At 44.3% G+C, this 13,744-nt stretch overlaps 1 protein-coding gene across 1 annotated transcript in view; it reads right to left on the reverse strand.

Annotated features, from left to right (window-relative positions):
• The window catches only part of ELK3 (ELK3, ETS transcription factor), a 73,028-nt gene extending 65,519 nt beyond the window's left edge, over positions 1-7,509 (reverse strand). Inside the window, exon 1 of the mRNA XM_003783337.3 lies at positions 7,181-7,509. The gene's annotated coding sequence lies outside the window, so the exon portion shown is untranslated. The remainder of the gene's footprint in view (positions 1-7,180) is intronic.
• Positions 7,510-13,744: the final 6,235 nt, after the last annotated feature.

Raw genomic sequence — 13,744 nt, forward strand, 5'->3', positions numbered from 1 at the left:
CAGGCAGTGGCATACACCTGCTGTCCCAACACATGGGAGGCTAAGACAGGGAGACTGACTGAGCCCAGGATTTGCAGTTTGCTGTGAGCTATGACCATGCCACTGCATTCTACCTGAGGCAACAGAATAAGACTCTGTCTACAAAAAAGAAAAGAAACAAAGAAATGGGTGTTGCCTATCACAAACCCCAAAGGACCAGGCGGAAAGGAAGAATAGTGGCTAACACTGACCTTCCATTGGGGTGTTCCTCATTCAATAAGGGGCCAAATGGAATTAAAAAGATAATTTATGGGGAACTCTTTTTTCCTTCCACAAAAACAGTAGTTTCTTTAAATTGCTGTATATGTCTATAAGTCGGCTGTTTGAGAATAAAAGCAAAAAATCACATCACACTTTCACAACTCCAAGAAGAATTCAAGTTCTTTACTCTAAAAGAGTAGCACACCAATAGGCCTTCTGACCTTCTCGGCTTTAAATCACTTCACCCTCAAGCCAAAGAAACTGAAGCCACGTAGATTAGTTTTCCCTCAATCCAATTAGTTCAGCCCAAAAAGAAATATATTTTTTCCTACAACACACATTACTTTTGGCTAGTGTAAATACTGGTGGGATATTAAGTAATACACAAGGGATTTTGTTCCTCTGATTGCATGATGAGAAAACCTATATATCTTAATGATTTTTAAATTTTTTTTAAATGTTTTCTTTTTTTGTAGAGACAAATTCTCACTTTGTTCCCCAGGCTGGTCTTGAACACCTGGCCTCAAGCCATCCAGCCACCTCAGCCTCCTAATGCGCTGGGATTACAGACATACACCATTACACCTCTAATGATTTCTTTTCAACCAAAGCAGAATGAATAAAAATACTTCAGTATTTTATCAAGGTGTTCTGGGGTTTAAGAATCTACATGGTAGAATCATGAAATTGAAATTGCCATAAGGAAATAAAAATATAGGAACTGTTTTGGGATGAAGGAAATATTTTTCTCTTGGGGGTGTCAAAGGTGTATACAGGAACACTAAAGATCTGTGCATTTTGGGCGGCGCCTGTAGCTCAGTGGGTAGGGCACCGGCCACATGCACCGAGGCTGGTGGGTTTGAACCCCATCCGGCCTGCTAAACAACAACAACAACAAAATAGTCCAGCCTGTAGTCCCAGCTACTTAGGAAGCTGATGCAAGAGAATTGCTTAAGCCTAAAAGTTAGAGGTTGCTGTAAGCTGTGACACCACAGCACTCTACCCAAGGCGACATAACAAGATTCTGTCTCAAATTAAAAAAAAAAAAAAAAAACTGTGCATTTTAGTGTCTGTAAATCACACCTAAAGTGTTTTTAAAAATGGGAGGGACACCAAGAGTCTCATATTCTTTATTCTTTATTCAGAAGCTCAAACTTCATCAAGAAGAATAAATTCTAATGTCCTATAGCACTGTAGAAAGACTACAGTTACCAATTACACATTATATACAGTAGACCCTCCATAACTGACCACCTCCCTGCATTGACCACCTCAACTTGATCTAATTTTCATAGGCCAGACAAGCACCACATATACGTATCAGTATAGCAGGCCTAGTTCCTTATGTTGACCACTTCCATATGTTAACCAGTTCAATACAATCCCTTGGGTGGTCAACTTACAGTTTCAGACAGCTGAAAGAAGGACATCGAATATTCTCAACACGCAGAAATGATAAACATTTGAGATGATGACTATGCTAATGACCCTGATCTGATCTATACATTTTGTGTGTGGAAACATCACTGTGTACCCCCTGAAATATGTACAATTAGTAGGTATCAATTAAAAAGTAAAAAAAAGAGGAAGTTGGCAGATAAGTGTGTTTTATACGCATCCCATCACTCCCGTATCATACATGGATAAGTAGGAATTGTTCTCAGATATAGTAGCTGTAAGAACACTAGGAAACTATGTGCTTTAAATCCTCTTTTTAGGGTGTGTGAATAAATTCATTTTGGTCCAATTCCAGTTAGAATACATTAATAAGACCGTCATCTTAATTTCTGTAAAAATTGACAAGTGAATCTCTCAGCCATGTTACAAAATAATCCTGTTCAATTCTTAGAATAATTCTTTCCAGGAAACGTAAATTTATGCACATCAATAATCAATGAGTTCCTTCCCCATGACAATTCAAACCGAATCAAAATTTACTGAAACGACCAGTTCAAAGTTTATTTCAAAACTGCTGACGTAGATATAAGTTTTTAATAATGGGTGAAAGGCCATTTTTCTTTTGGTTTCAGGTAGGAATCCCAGAGAATTAAACTTCTGCATAGAATAATTATTATTCTATAATAACAGAATAAAAGAGAAGACCAAATAATCTACCATTTTTGAAAGCCCTTAGTATTTAACAGAACACACACACACACTGATAATTCAGTTTACCGGGGCTGCACCGTAAGTGGCAAAACCAGAGTTTTCGTGGTCTCATTGTCATGGTTTCAATCGCAAAGCTGCATGACCTCAATTCAAAGCAGCCATGGGCAACAGTAATCTTGAGCTCAAAATCAATTTAAAACACCAATTCCAAAGTTTGGAAACTCTACTGATATAAAATGAAACAGTAACAAATAAGAGTTGTCCAAGTGTACAAAATGCACCTTCCTCCTCTTTCACAGGTGGATAATTTCAAGGGGTATTTTCAGTTTAACCTAGTTTCTCTTCTTTCATCATTCAACATTCTGTTTTGATGTGTAGTGCCCCGTACTTCCTGTTACTACATCTTGATACTCTACGGCAAATCATGACTCATTCTTAAATCATAGAGAAACTCCTCAAAATCCCAAATTTCACAGCACACAGGAACTCAGTCTTTCAAGAGGGCAGCATTCTTAGGACATTACTTGAACCACAAAGGACAAAAACATTGAAGTCCACGTTGAAATTATGTCAACCCACTGTTGAGTCAATACCTTTATTAGATCAATAAATACAAGCTCTATGTGATAATTCCAGTCTTAGCACTAGTTATAAAGGTGTGTTAACCATGCTACGTTAAGTAAAAATACGTTATAAAACAGTTCAGTACTGTGATTCCAATGAAGAATTTTATGCGTATGTGTGTATGTATTTATACATATACATACATGCCCATTTTAAAAGACCAGAAAAATATACATCAAAATGTAAATGGTAGAATTATGGGAAATGTCTACCATTTTCATTATGGTTTTCTCTATCTTTTAAAGGTCATTCTAGTTAATATTTTTCACAACAGGAAAAAAAAACAACCAACCCATAGAAAATACTTTTATGCTAGCATGGTCTCAAGTAGATTGCTACAAATCAATCTATGAAGTCAAAGAGGAACTATGGATAGACAGGACATAAAAAACTTTTGCATGAAACACACAAGAAAATCTGTTAAGAGTAACATCGTTCATGCAAACTATCCATGCCTCTCTCATGGGTATGTGCCAGGATAGATCTTTGGGAAGGTATCAGAAGACTGGACTCCAGAACCAGGGCAAAACCAGAATGGACAGAGAGTCCATTTAAGACTGAGTGAAGAAGCCTGTGCTTATAATCCCAGCTACTCCAGAGGCTGAGAGGCAAGAGGATTTGCTTGAACTAGAAGTTCAAAGCCAGCCTAAGCAACATAGGGAGACACCTCTCTCCACCTCCCACCAGGTCTGAGAAACTCGGAGATGACTGAGTCATTCTCTGGAACTGGAAGAGAACAAAACTATCAATTAGTAAGCAGTAACTCACCCTCTGTGAAAAAGACTCTACTCCAGGAAGTCACATCCTTGGATAATTTTTTATTGAGTGTTTTGGGTTGTCAATAGGTCATATTTCACAGCACTATATTGGTCCTCTGAATCAGACAGATATATAAATACAATTGAGTACCAGAGAACACATAAAATACAATATCTGGCAGCTGAGAAGGGAATATTTGAATTTATATACACTGCCTGGAAGTCCTTTAAAACTAATTTCAGGAAAAGATCCAAGTTCCAAAAAGTTATTAAATACATAAATTTTAATATATGATCTCAGAGTTACATTTACTGTGTATTAGCGGTCTTGAATTATTTAATTTTTTATATAGGAAAAAGAGGGGGTCTTTAATAAAGGTTTAGGTAACTTCAAAATTCAAATGGAGCTGAAAAACTGCTGCTCTACCCCATCTGGACCACGGCCACTCCAGCCTAAAAAGCACGGGTACCAAGCAGGTGAGGATGCTATGCCTGCGGAGCTTCAGGGATGGTCTAACTCCACTCACAAAGGATACAGCCCTACAATGCCATCATCTCCATGCCGTCCTATCGCACATAACCGATCAAAAAGAGAAAGAGAAAATTTGTGAATATTATATATTAGACACGTGGCAAAAACCCACAAAGTGACAACTTTTAAATGCCCTGCTTGTTGAGTGAATGCCCATGAAAGAATTTTTCATCAACTTCACCATCCTTATTTACATAAATGAGGGTTTCCTAATCTGGGCACTACTGACATTCTGAGTTAGGAAACTCAGGGGAGGTGCAGGGGAGTGGGGTATCCTTCCTGTGCATTGTTGAATGTTTAGCAGCACCCCTACCCTCTACCCACTAGATGCCAATAGCATCCCCTTAATTATGACAACCAAAAATGTCTCCAGACACAGCCAGATGTCTCCTGGGAAACAAAATTACTCCTGGTTGAGAGCCACTGACTTTAATGAACCTCATGCATCCCTAACAATTAGTTGTCCCAATGAGTTATTCTGAATACTTCCTTTTTATCTGAAGGAAATGTACTCTTGAAGAGACTATTTACAACCACCATTCTTTAGGAATTGTCATGCAGAATGACATTAGATCTTGCAAGCTGTTCTTCTCTATTGTAAGTTTTGTTATCTACTCATAGCTTTCCATGTAAATTGAAAGCAACAATTTATTAGGTACCAACTCTGTACAAGGCACGGTGCACTGGGGACTTCTTGTACTAGTGTCCACTGACTCACTCTCTGCTCAGGCTGGCGGGGTTGTTTTTAGGACATACTTTGCCACCATAAAAGAAATGCCAACACCTCAAAAACCCTCAAAGGAGAGGCAACGTGTCTTTGTCAATAAAGGGACCACATTTGGTCCAATCAGGTTCTGTAAAAGTCTTCAGTCTTTTTAGTAACTCTACACATTTCTAGGCAACATTTAAAGGTTTGTTTTTTGTTTTTTTTTTTAGGGGGCTGAAGGCCTTTGCTATATTTGGCATAGAAAGGCTATCACTCTTCCTAACTCAGGGGGTTTTGCAGGCTGCATCATTACTGGAAACTCTAAAGAACGCTTATGGGCAGTCTCCTTAACTGCCTGACCCACGTGCCCTCTTAACACAATTTGTAATTTTATAATCCTCATAAATTGAAACTCACAACTGACCTTTTCCAAATAAATGTGTGCCACAGAGAAAGGAAGAAAAAGACAGAGAGAAATCTGAGGGCATTTTCTTCGGCAGTAAGACTCCCAAATCGATTTCAGCTCTTACAGATGCCCTGAACGTGTTTGGTTTCTCCTCTTCCCCACAAAGAATGAAGCATAGTTGGGAGATGTGTCTGAGCTGCTTCAAACACCCTCTTACCCCATCCCATCCGCTACACACACGGGGAGGCAAATGCAAAATGCCCAGAGTGACTTCAAAGTTTTCAAGATGCTGCCCTGAAAAGGCCCGTTGGGCGGCTGCACCTCTAAGTAAATAAAGCCGTAACTTGTCTCCCTCCTCAGCGCTGGGCTCCCCAGGCTGACAGTGGCTGCACAAAACCCCTCCTGTGCCGGGCAGCGGAAACTCCTAATGAGATTAGTCGGTGTGTGTGCAGACATTACTTCGCAATGACTAAAGGGGCTCTCTCTTCCTGCAGCAGCCAGTGGAAAATTCAGGGAACTTTTTCCCCCTGCTGCAGCAGAATCCCTTTAACCCTCTCCCCAGCCAACTCCAAAAACAACTCGGCTCTCCCCTGCACCCCCCAGCCCCGGGCTGGGGACGGGGGAGAGTTAAAGACCGGCGGGGATGGGGGGGCTTTCAAGAGAGGGAGGCAGAAAGGGGGCTGTTGGGGAGGGGGCGGGGGACCCCTCGAACACTACAAAGGAAACTGTAAAAGGCACAAATACATAAACCTGAGAAGGAGCAAACCACAGTTTCTTTGTGAGCTCCCTCCAGTGAGTCATTTTCAAGATGCTGTCTGCTGCCAGTTTCAAAGCGGAAGCGCATGGCAATTAGTCTTGCCGTTTCCAGACAAGCCAGAAACTCTCCCGACACTCGTTTTTTTTTTTTTCTAAAAAGCCCCTTTTGCAGTTTCTAAAATAACATTTCTTGCTCCCACCTCCACCCGCCACCTAACTGTAGCTTGTCCCCATGATAAGGTTCAGAAAAAATAACAAAACCGACATCTTTTATTTTTTTTTAACCACTCCCCAAAATTTTGATCTCCCCCCCCCCCAGAGTTACAGTAGCGTTACAGGCCAACATTCAGTTAGCAGCTAAAGAGCTGGGGGCGCCACCATCGCTTCTTGCTGGGTCGTTCTCCAAAACCGTGTCCAGTAAAGACCCCACCGGCTTTTAAATGTCCTACTGGGAGTGCGCCTGGGGCGGTGACCTGGGTGGGGGTCACCTGCAGAGCGAGAGTAGACGCAGCCCTACCCCCAACAACTTTGTTCCCCGCGCCCTCCACCTCCCTCTCCATCCCTGGATCCCAGCACCGGTGCCCTCTGCCCACCCCGAGGAGAGCGCGATCGCAGTCCCAGCAGGAAGGCCAGCGGTGGTCACCCGCACCAGGCAGTCACCCCGCACCGTTCTTCTCTGGTGCCCCAAGCCCTGCTAACCCCTGCTGCCTCCACTGCCTGCAGCGCTGCCCTAAGAGAGCCCCCGAGGCTGCACGCCCGGCACCCCTTCCTCTGGGCTGCAGGGTCCCGCAGCCCCCGGCCCGGCGCGCTAGCTCCGCGGCGGCGGAGGCGGTGGCAGCGACGCGGGCGCAAGAGCATCCCCGGCGGCGCCCCCTCCCCGGGCGGGCCCTCCAGCGCGGACGCACCCCCACCCCCACCCCGGCCCGCAGCCCACTCCGCGGCGCCCACTGCCCCACCCCCACCAAGCCCAAGAAAAGAAAGAAAAAAAAAAACACCCCAAACGAAACTTTGCAAGTGTCCGAGCAACAGGCACAAGCCTTGTTACCTACCCAGATGTGGGGGAGCTTTCAGATCCTTCTTCGGGGGAATTTCTAGGAGGACCCGGGCGAAAGCCCCCGACTTTCCATGCTGACAGGCGTCTGCAGACGGTCTGTTGCTCTTGTAATGAGATCCTGATTTTTCCCCCTTTTTTTTTCTTTCTCTCGCTCCTCTTTTTTTTTCCCCCTCTGGTGTGTGTGAGAGCAGGAAGTTGGAGCAGTCAGGCCGAGCCGGCTCACTTCCTTTACTGCATTATTCCCCAGGCGGTGTGCAGTCTGTGTAAACAGGCTTTTCCGCCCCGCGCCGCGCGCCTCGGCCGCGGCTGTGCGCCGGGGCTGGCCGCCCAGGCCCGCGCATACTCCGCCGCCCCGGGCCCCGCGCTCGCCCCGCACCGCGCGCCCCCGCGCCCGCGCCCCCGCCCCGCTTCCTGCTCCACCACCCCAGGGGAGGAGCCTCCGGACCCGCCGCGGCCCCTCCCCACCGGGAAGGGGGCTCGGCCCGCAACCGTCCGCGGGCTCCCCCCGACGCGCGGGGCGCTGCCTGCGGGTGCTGCGGGAACTCGGGTCCCTCCCTCCGCCCACGAGCTGGGCACCACGGCGGGGTCGTGCCCTGCCCAATTGGCCTGGGAGGGGCGCCCAAGGAGGCAAGGCCGCGAGACCTACTGTTTTCTATTACATCAGCTGGGATGGAAAAGTTGGGGGACAGGGGATGCCGGGGTTCAGGGTTGGATTGCTCTGGGCAAAGCCCTGCTTATATGATGGGTGCGGGCGTGATTGTTTGGGACGAAATGTTGGATGTCCAAGACAAGAGACATGGTTTCTGTGTGGGGAAGGGGATGGACACAGTTCCTCCTGTCTGGGTTTTCCATTTTTTAAGAAGCCAGCCCTCGGTGGGGGGCCCAGTTTGGGGAAAAGGATAGGAGCTGTAAAAGTGGAAGGCAGCATTCTCCAGTCAGAGACCTTTCTGGCTGTTCACTAAGGCCTCCTCAGGCCCACCCTTTCCTGCCCACTAAGGAGCTCCGAGGGAAATGAGCAGTAGCCGTGAGGTCAAGACACTGAGGCTCTGAGGTCTCAGGACTGGACTCCACAGGCCACATCCCTCAGGGAGGTCTCACCCTGAGACTGGCTCAGGCCAGGTTGTGATTGGAGCGCTTGCCCACTGCCCTGATGCCCAGACAAGAGGGGGAAGATGCTAGTTTAAGAACTCCTTACCCCCAAGCCAGTGCCCCAACCTCAACTCCTCACTTTCCAGAACCTTCCATTCCCATGCTGCCACTTCTTAGCAACACAGAGCAGTGGTTTTCAAACTTGACCCGAGGGGCTCATTAAAATCCTGGTGGCCTTAACGGAGTCCCTGATTCAGCAGGTCTAGGGTGGTGGCTCTTAGGGCTGGCTAACATTAAAATCACCTGGGGAGTGTTTTGACACGATCCAACAACAGACTCAACCCAGACCAATTAAGTCAGATTCTCTGGGGACAGGGAGTGAGTCCTTTCCAAAGGACCACACTAAGAGTTCCTCCGCTTGTTTCTGGTTTTGCACTCTCTCCTGAGAGGTTATTTGCTTATAAGTTTCTCACTGCTAGTAAGTATGAGTGTAAAGGGCAAGGATTGTATTTTACAGAAGTTAGTACCACCCCCAAGCGCCTATGAGAGCATCCAACTGATAGGATTTCCTGGGTCTGGCATTTGCTTCATGACTAATGTGGATAGTCCTCCTCAGGGGTGGGACAAGGCCACCCAGACCTCTGAGAAAGCCTGGGAAACTGTGGGAACCCCTGGCGGGTGTGATAGGGGAAAGGTAGGAGAATGGAGCAAGAGGGGACGGCATAGGAAAGGGGGGTTGTTTATCAACCCCTGATTTTCCACAGCTAATTTTCCACTTTGGGGATTATCCTTTTAATCCCCAGTCGGCTTCCCCTGTCACTCAGCAGAACTCATACTGTGTCCCTATATGGTCCAGCTGTCTGGACTGAGAGAATGTAAACTTATTTTATTATCCTGGGGGTGGAGGAGAAAACTTCACACTCACAGTTTAGAACCCATGCTGCTTTATTTTAGAAAGTATATACCTGAAAAAAACCAGTCTGAAAAGGCTACATACTGTATAATTTCAAATAGACAACGTTTTGCAAAAGGCAAAACTATGAAGACAATAAAAAAGATCCATGGTTTCCAGGGGTATGGGGGAGAGAAGGATAATAGGCAGAGTACAGAGGGCTTTTAGGGCAGTGAAACTACCCTGTGTGATACGACACATGTCATTATACACTAGCTGAAATCCCCAGAATGTACAACATCAAGAGTGAACTTGAACTGTAAGATGAACCGTGAAATTGGGGTGATAATGATGTGTCAATGCAGGTTCATCTATCGTAACCACTCTGATGGGAGATGTCCATCATGGAAGAGGCTAATGCATGTGTAGGAACAAGAGGTATATGGGCAATCTCTGTCCCACTCAATTTTGCTGTGAACCTTCCAAGAAATAGTTGAATTTTGGCCGGGCACTCCTGAGTTTGAACTCAGGAGTTTGAGCCAGCCTGAACAAGAGTGAGATCCCGTCTCTACTAAAAATAGAAAAAATAGCCAGCTCCTGTGATGGGCATCTGTACTACTTGGGAGGCTGAGGCAGGAGGATTGCTTTAACCCAGGAATTTGAGGTTATTGTGAGCTAGGGTGATGCCAGGGTAACAGAGTGAGACTCTGTCTCCAAAAAAAAAAAAAAAATTCTACTTTTAAAGAAAGTATGTGGCAAAGCCAAACATACTGATCTGAAAAAATCGGTAGCCTTTATGCTTTTTATTTTAGGTTTTTCACAACACATCTTTATAGGACCCTAAGGTATAAGGGAGCATGTTTTCATCAAGCAGTTTGTTTTGAAGAAATACTTCATCTAAAGCTCTTCCGAAACACTTCTGGGCAGCTCCAGGGTTTCCTAGCCCATACAAAGACCTCTTAAATTTCAAATCGGTGTGTTCTGGTGTTTTGGACTGTCTGCATCTCTGCTCCCACATTTTCATGTGAATAAGTAATTCAGCACTGACTTGGCTCTTTCACAAAGCACCAGGAGTAGCTTTTATTTTCAGGTGTCTGCCTCTTCTGTTCTTTGCATTCTAAGAGAAATCTTTTATTTGTTTTCCATGCATGACTTCCCACCCTCAAAAAGCAACCAGGAGATATGGTATCTAGTATTGTATGACCCACACTCCTTCTATGCTTTTGTTGTAAAACAGATGGGACTTAGATAAGATTCCTTATCTTATCCCTTATCTTATTACCTAAAGATAGTAAGATTTCTTCAGAAGCTCTTTAGAGTAAGGGACAGAGCCTAGGGTCAGATATTTGTGCTGGCCAAGAGAGAGAATATGAGACTCTCTCAGCTTTAATAAAAACATTTGAGGTCTCACCAGAGAAGACACACAGTGTGTTTCAGAAATGAGAGCTAGTTGATGTGATATATTAGAGGGTGCACAGTTCAGGAAGGGGAAGAGTCAGCCTAAGGAGAGCCCATGGATGGAGAATAGAAGAGGGCTATCAATCAATCAATCAAAGCCCTGGTGCCAAAAGAAGGGGTGTACTAGTCAGCTTCTGCTGGAATAATGCTGTGTAACAAACAGCTCCAAAATGTAGTAGTTTATAGCAACACATGAGTCTGGATTGCTTGGGCTTGGGCCCAGCCTGCAGGCTGAGTGTGTGTTGGTTTGTCATGTTTTCATTCTGAGGCCCCGGCTGAAAGAACAGACACTACTCAGAACACATGGTTCTCAAAGAGAGTTGGAGCTTCTTAAAAGTAGTGGAAACACGTGATGCTCCTTAAAACCTCTGCTTAAGACTAGCACAGTCTCACCTCTGTGCACATTCCACGGTGCACATTCCACTGATATGATTCCACAAATCATATGGCAAAGTTTAAAGTCAATAGGATGGGGAGAAGAGCAGGGAAGGAAGGGAGAATTCTGAACAAATACTGTAGTCTGCCACAAGAGAAGAATGATGCCAGGTGTCTAAAAACCTTTCAGGTCCCTCATAATTTAACATCCCATGATATATATCAGAATGGATGTTGCGAAAAGTTAAAAAGAAAAGCAATTACAAATGGGTGAGAAAGCAGAGTTCGAGAAAGCAGGAGAAGAAAGGCTCTTAGAACAAACCAAACTAAAATATTCTAGAACAGAACAGAATGAATACTATTTGAAACCTATGAATTGATGTATAGTGGTAGAAACTCATAAGTGGTTTGCCATCACTATGTTGAAGACAGCTTTCGATGTTGGGGGCTAGGGGTAGGGATTGGGAATGGGAAGCCAATGCCTGATGAGAAGGCAGCTTGGAGTCAGGAATTTGTGGATCCAGTTCCAGACCCGACTTGTTCTAGCTTTGAGACCTTGACTGAGTCACTCACCTTCTCTAAGCCTGAACTTGCATCAGGTTTTATGGATTTTTACAATGAATGTCAATTTTACATTAAAATAGCATGTGTTGTGGACTAGGATTTTAAAATGTCCCTGAATTTTATTTAAAGGCGTATTTAAAATAATTTTATAGACTTGCTGGCAGACCCTTGCTAGAGTCTGCTTTCTCCCTTTTATCTCGTTGGAAGTATTTCAGTGGAGACGTTTGAGAAGCGTTGATTTGGACCATCTTTTTTGCCTCAGACAAGTTGCTCATGGGCCAAAGGTTGGCAGACTCACAGGCTCTTCTGCCTGGTTATATATTTTTGAGTAAAGAAGAATTCGCTTTTTCTTTTTCCTTTTTGTTTTTAATTGTGGTTTAAAAAAAATTACCATCTTAGCCATTTTAAAGTATATGGTTCTTTGTTAAGTATACTCAAATTGCTATGATACTCATCTCCAGAACTTTCTTATCTTGTAAAAACTACAACTCTGTACCCATTAAACACAAACCCCCCATTTTCTCCTCTTCCCAGCCCCTGGCAGCCATCATTCTACTTTTGTCTCTATAAATTTCACTAAGTACCTTATTTAATGGAATTGTACAATATTTACCTCTTTTTTTTTTTTTTTGTCATTGGCTTATGTCCCTTAGTGTAATGTCTTCAAGGTTCATCCACGTTGTATCATCTAACACGATTCCCTTCCTTTTCAAAGCAGGATAATAATCCATTATATATGTATACCCCTTTTTTTTTTTTTATCCATTCCTCTATTGATGGACGTTTGAGTTGCTTCTGTCTTCTTGGCTGGTGTGAATAAGAAGTCTCTACATTTTTTTTAGTGGTTGAAAATGAACCAAAAGAAGAATGATGTTTTGTAACATGTGAAAATTATGTGAAGTTCAGATTGCAGTGTCCGTGGGTAAAGTTTGATTGGAACACAGCCATACACAATTATTTGCATGTTGTCTAACAGTGCTTTTGCACTAGAACAACATGCTTGAATGGTTCTGACAGTGACCATATGGTCTATGAAGCTGAAGGTATTTACTTTCTGGCTCTTTACAGAAAAAGTTTGTCAACTACTGGCGTAGGCAAATGAGATTCTGGGCTGTGTTTGGGTTTGGATATTTAACTATATTGTCTTCCTTGTTCCAGAGAAAGCCCTTTCTTGCCACATTGTGCAAAAACTTGGAGTTTTTAACAAACTTCATGTCCAGGAACTTCAGCTTCAAAGGAAACCAAGCCCTCACGCTTCATTTAATTCCTCTTATTTGGTCTTCTTTTTTTTTTTTTCCAATTAATTTTTTTTTTTTTTTTGAGACAGAGTCTCACTCTGTGGCCCTGGGTAGAGTGCCATGGCATTATAGCTCACAGCAACCTCAAACTCCTAGGCTCAAGAGATCCTACCTCAGCTTCCGAGTAGTTGGGACTATAGGTGCCTGCCACAGTGCCCAGCTAGTGTTTTCTATTTTTAGTAGCGATGGGGTCTCACTCTTGCTCAGGCTGGTCTTGAACTCCTGAGCTCAAGCAATCCACCAGCTTCAGCATCCTAGAGTGCTAGGATTACAGGTGTGAGCCACTGTGCCCAGCTTCTTATTTGGCCTTCTGAAGAAGTGGAGAATATCTGGCTGTCCCTGTCCAAGCCCTCTAGCAATGGCCTTTTAATCTCCCTGTGTTCCTTGGTCTCTAAACACACCTGATCTTTTGGGTGGTCCCCAATCCTCGTCACACATTAGAAGTCTGAGGTTGAGCCCAGGAAACTCTGTCTTCAAAGTTCTACCCAGGTGCCTTCTCTGTTCATGAAACCCTTGTAAAAATTTTTTTTTATTTTTTTGAGACAGAGTCTCACTTTATTGCCCTCAGTGGAGTGCTATGGCATCACAGCTCACAGCAACCTCAAACTCTTGGGCAAACGAGATTCTCTTGCCTCAGCCTCCCAAGTAGCCAGGACTACAGGCACCCGCCACACGCCCAGCTATTTTTAGAGACAAGGTCTCGCTCTGGCTCAGGTTGGTCTCAAACTCCTGAGCTCTGGCAATCCACCCACCTCAGCCTCCCATCCTTTAAACTCAACTCAAACCCCACCTCCTCCAAGAAGTCTTCCAAGATCTACCAGATGAAGTATGTGGCTCACTTCTCCTACACTCCTAAAGAATTGTGTTTGAACTTTATAGCTTA

This window comes from Otolemur garnettii, unplaced genomic scaffold, assembly GCF_000181295.1.
Source record: "Otolemur garnettii isolate 467f Iridium unplaced genomic scaffold, OtoGar3 scaffold00007, whole genome shotgun sequence".
Lineage (NCBI taxonomy): Eukaryota > Metazoa > Chordata > Mammalia > Primates > Galagidae > Otolemur > Otolemur garnettii.